Here is a 5,000-nt window from a genome sequence, read left to right on the forward strand (position 1 = left end):
CTATTCTAGCTGCAAATGTCTGGTGTTTGGTGCAATATACATAGGTGTATAGAGGCCCATTTCCAGCAACTATCACTCCCAGTCTTCTAATGGTACAATGTGTTTGCTCATTGGCTCAGAAGGATAATTGATGATTAGAAAACCCTTGTGCAATCATGTTCACACAACTGAAAACAGTCCTAGCTCATTACAGAAGCTACAAACTGACCTTCCTTTGAGCAGATTGTGTTTCTGAGCATCACATTTGTGGGGTCAATTAAACGCTCAAAATGGCCAGAAAAAGAGAACTTTCATCTGAAACTCGACAGTCTATTCTTGTTCTTAGAAATGAAGGCTATTTCCATGCGAGAAATTGCTAAGAAATTGAAGATTTCCTACAACGGTGTGTACTACTCCCTTCAGAAGGACAGCACAAACAGGCTCTAAACCAGAGTAGAAAAAGAAGTGGGAGGCCGCGTTGCACAACTAAGCAAGGAAGATAAGCACATTAGAGTCTCTAGTTTGAGAAACAGACGCCTCACAGGTCCCCAACTGGCATCTTCATTACATAGTACCCCCAAAACACCAGTGTCACCATCTACAGGGAAGAGGCGGCTGCCGGATTTTGGGCTTCAGGGCAGAGTGGCAAAGAAAAAGCCATATCTGAGACTGGCCAATAAAAGAAAAAGATTAAGATGGGCAAAAGAACACAGACATTGGACAGAGGAAGACGGGAAAAAAGTGTTGTGGACGGATGAATCCAAGTTTGAGGTTTTTGGATGACAAAGAAGAAGGTTTGTGAGACGCAGAAGAAATGAGAAGATGCTGGAAGAATGCCTGGCGCCATCTGTTATACATGGTGAGGTCATGTGATGGTCTGGGGTTGGTGCTGGTAAGGTGGGAGATTTGTACAGGGTAAAAGGGATTGTGAATAAGGAAGGCCATCACTCTGCACCGCCATGCCATACCCAGTGGGCAGCGCTTGGTTGGAGCCAATTTCATCCTACAACAGGACAATGACCCTAAACACCTCCAAATTGTGCAGAACTATTTCCAGCAGAAGCGGCAGCTGGTATTCTATCATAGGGAATGGAGTGGCCAGCGCAGTCACCAGATCAACCACCCCATTGTGGGGAGCAGCTGGACCGTATGGTACGCCAGAAGTGCCCATCCAACCATCCAACTTGTGGGAGCTGCTTCTAGAAGCGTGGGGGGGCAATTTCTCCAGCTTACCCCAACAGATTAATAGCTAGAATGCCAAAGGTGTGCAATGCTGGAATTGCTGCAAGAGGAGGATTCTGGGACGGAAGCAAAGTGTGATGGAAGAACAATGTTATTTCACATACAAATCAGTATTTCTAACCTTGTCAATGTCTTGTCTCTATTTTCTATTCATTTCACAACGTGCGGTGGTGAAGAAGTGTGACTTTTCATGGAAAACACTAAATTGTTTGGGTGACGCCAAACTTTTGAAAGTTAGTGTATATATATATATGGCACCAGTATTCTGCGGGTAGCAGTGGGTGGTTGTATGGTAGTAGGGAGATGTGACCCCCCCCTGTGTGTATGCCTCACTCCAGACATAATATTGTGGCAGGTGCTGGGTGGGCGGCAGCTGACAGTACGGCATTGTTGTAGGGTTGGAGGTGCCCGGGGGCATTGGGCGCACTGCCAGGTGTTGTGCCATCCTTGTAAAGCGTTGCTCTCATGGGTTCTGGGTGCTGTTACACCTTACAGGAGGTCTGATACTGATAATCCAGACCATCTGATAATCTGGCAGCAGTCTGGTCCTGTAGAGGTCGCACCTAGGGAGACAGTCAGCAGGTTGATTATGGATTCTGGTCCCGGCTCGGTTGTGTCACCAGGAATGTGATGAGCCGGCACATTTACCCACCTCCCCCCCGAGTCCCCGGGAGAGGCCGCCGTCCTTGTTTCTGGTGCAGGAACAGGAGACAAAGTGTTACAGCCGCCTGGTACAACGTAACAAATGTGAGGAAAGTATGTGACCCCAGGGGTGTAACCATGGTCATTGTTTCCTGGTGCTTCGAGGGGAGGTCTACCCTCTGCTCCAGGACGGAGGGGGGCGCCTCTGGCACACTGATATAGATAAAGTGTGTGTAGTACTTGTGCATTATATTATTATATAAGAGGGGAGATTATTATATGCTGTATGTGTCAGGGTTATTAATCCCCCCCCCCATTGTCTTACAATAATAGATCCGCTTGCAGTCGCTGAGCAGCACACAAAGGACTGGCACATAGAAACACCACAGGGGTCACCCAGCCAACACCGCAGGGGCTGCCGCCTCCGGCTGGTAAGTCTCCTCTCCCCATGCCACGGATCTCGCAGCATCAGGAGCCACAGTGCCAGCGTGTACCCCCAAGTGTCAGCGTGTGCCCCCAAGTGTCAGCGTGTACCCCCAAGTGTCAGCGTGTGCCCCCAAGTGTCAGCGTGTACCCCCAAGTGTCAGCGTGTGCTCCCAAGTGTCAGCGTGTGCTCCCAAGTGTCAGCGTGTACCCCCAAGTGTCAGCGTGTACCCCCAAGTGTCAGCGTGTACCCCAAAGTGTCAGCGTGTGCCCCCAAGTGTCAGCGTGTGTCCCCAAGTGTCTGCGTGTGTCCCCAAGTGTCTGCGTGTACCCCCAAGTGTCAGCGTGTACCCCCAAGTGTCAGCGTGTGCCCCCAAGTGTCAGCGTGTGCCCTCAAGTGTCAGCGTGTGCCCCCAAGTGTCAGCGTGTGCCCCCAAGTGTCAGCGTGTGCCCCCAAGTGTCAGCGTGTGCCCCCAAGTGTCTGCGTGTGCCCCCAAGTGTCAGCGTGTGTCCCCAAGTGTCTGCGTGTACCCCCAAGTGTCAGCGTGTACCCCCAAGTGTCAGCGTGTGCCCCCAAGTGTCAGCGTGTGCCCTCAAGTGTCAGCGTGTGCCCCCAAGTGTCAGCGTGTGCCCCCAGTGTCAGCGTGTGCCCCCAAGTGTCAGGCGTGTGCCCCAAGTGTCAGCGTGTGCCCCCAAGTGTCTGCGTGTGCCCCCAAGTGTCAGCGTGCTGCCCCAAGTGTCAGCGTGTGCCCCAAGTGTCAGCGTGTGCCCCCAAGTGTCAGCGTGTGCCCCCAAGTGTCAGCGTGTGCCCCCAAGTGTCTGCGTGTGCCCCCAAGTGTCTGCGTGTGCCCCCAAGTGTCAGCTTGTGCCCCAAGTGTCAGCGTGTACCCCCAAGTGTCAGCGTGTGCCCCGAATGTCATTATGCTGTACCCCATTTGTCAGCGTGTCCCTGTCCCTGTCCTCTTAGTGTCAGCGTGTCCCTGTCCTTAGTGTCAGCGTGTCCCTGTCCTTAGTGTCAGTGTGTCCCTGTCCTTAGTGTCAGCGTGTCCCTGTCCTTAGTGTCAGTGTGTCCCTGTCCTTAGTGTCAGCGTGTCCCTGTCCTTAGTGTCAGCGTGTCCCTGTCCTCTTAGTGTCAGCGTGTCCCTGTCCTAAGTGTCAGCGTGTCCCTGTCCTCTTAGTGTCAGCGTGTCCCTGTCCCTGTCCTCTTAGTGTCAGCGTGTCCCTGTCCTTAGTGTCAGCGTGTCCCTGTCCCTTTTAGTATCAGCCTGTCCCTGTCCTCTTAGTGTCAGTGTGTCACCGGTGTTGTTGGTGTCGGAGCTGTCACCGGTGTTGTTGGTGTCGGAGCTGTCACCGGTGTTGTTGGTGTCGGAGCTGTCACCGGTGTTGTTGGTGTCGGAGCTGTCACCGGTGTTGTTGGTGTCGGAGCTGTCACCGGTGTTGTTGGTGTCGGAGCTGTCACCGGTGTTGTTGGTGTCGGAGCTGTCACCGGTGTTGTTGGTGTCGGAGCTGTCACCGGTGTTGTTGGTGTCGGAGCTGTCACCGTGTTGTTGGTGTCGGAGCTGTCACCGGTGTTGTTGGTGTCGGAGCTGTCACCGGTGTTGTTGGTGTCGGAGCTGTCACCGGTGTTGTTGGTGTCGGAGCTGTCACCGGTGTTGTTGGTGTCGGAGCTGTCACCGGTGTTGTTGGTGCTTTACACTTTTGTTGTGAGATAAGAGCCAGGAATCTACTTGTGTAAACATTGTGCTGAGTGCGGAGGGTTCTCATGTTTGTAGCGACAAGAGGGCTGGGGACGCCAGGAGAGCGCAGAGAGACTGCAAGAGAGAGCCCAGAGAGACTGCAGGAGAGAGCGCAGAGAGACTGCAGGAGAGAGCGCAGAGAGACTGCAGGAGAGAGCGCAGAGAGACTGCAGGAAAGAGCGCAGAGAGACTGCAGGAGAGAGCCCAGAGAGACTGCAGGAGAGAGCCCAGAGAGACTGCAGGAGAGAGCCCAGAGAGACTGCAGGAGAGAGCGCAGAGAGACTGCAGGAGAGAGCGCAGAGAGACTGCAAGAAAGAGCGCAGAGAGACTGCAGGAGAGAGCCCAGAGAGACTGCAGGAGAGAGCCCAGAGAGACTGCAGGAGAGAGCCCAGAGAGACTGCAGGAGAGAGCGCAGAGAGACTGCAAGAAAGAGCGCAGAGAGACTGCAGGAGAGAGCGCAGAGACTGCAGGGGAGAGCGCAGTAATTGCAAGAGAACGCAGTGGATCTGTCCTGTGTGTAAGTGTGTTGTCCCACTAGGGGCGTTACTGTTACATACACCCTTAGCAAAAGTCTGTACTTTTTGTGGTCTTGTTATGGTGAAAGTAGTATTAAGAGTTGGCCACTAGATGTCGCTGTATTGTGTATTAGTGTATAGAAGCTGCACAGCTGAAGGTTTGTAAAGGGTTATTGTGTTCATGTGTTACCAGAATCTGTAGAGCAGTAGGATTTCTTTCTTCTTTCCTATCACCTCTCCTCTCTGTTCACCCAATCACAGCGCACTATACACACTTCTTCTTCATCCTCCAACATCCCGGCAGAGCACATTACTACATGGGTTGAGACTCTCACGGCCCCCCGCCGCTATAACACCCCTGGGGGCTCCACCACATACGTCCTGTGTTTTTTTGTATGGTTAGTACTTAGGGGCTTTTCCGGGATCTCTCCGCCCTTGGGGGGGGGGGAGCTGTCTGTACAGT

At 52.9% G+C, this 5,000-nt stretch overlaps 1 protein-coding gene across 3 annotated transcripts in view; it reads left to right on the forward strand.

Annotated features, from left to right (window-relative positions):
• MAPRE3 (microtubule associated protein RP/EB family member 3) overlaps positions 1–5,000 on the forward strand; it is a 70,608-nt gene that overhangs the window by 13,631 nt on the left and 51,977 nt on the right. The window contains exon 2 of one of the 3 annotated variants that reach the window (XM_069973249.1): positions 2,197–2,294. The exons of 1 other annotated variant lie outside the window; for it this stretch is intronic. The gene's annotated coding sequence lies outside the window, so the exon portion shown is untranslated. Of the gene's footprint in view, positions 1–2,196; positions 2,295–4,354; positions 4,540–5,000 lie in introns of those variants that run through there. One more of the 3 variants, XM_069973251.1, reaches the window with a different exon arrangement.

This window comes from Dendropsophus ebraccatus, chromosome 6 (genome assembly GCF_027789765.1).
Source record: "Dendropsophus ebraccatus isolate aDenEbr1 chromosome 6, aDenEbr1.pat, whole genome shotgun sequence".
In the NCBI taxonomy this organism is placed as follows: domain Eukaryota; kingdom Metazoa; phylum Chordata; class Amphibia; order Anura; family Hylidae; genus Dendropsophus; species Dendropsophus ebraccatus.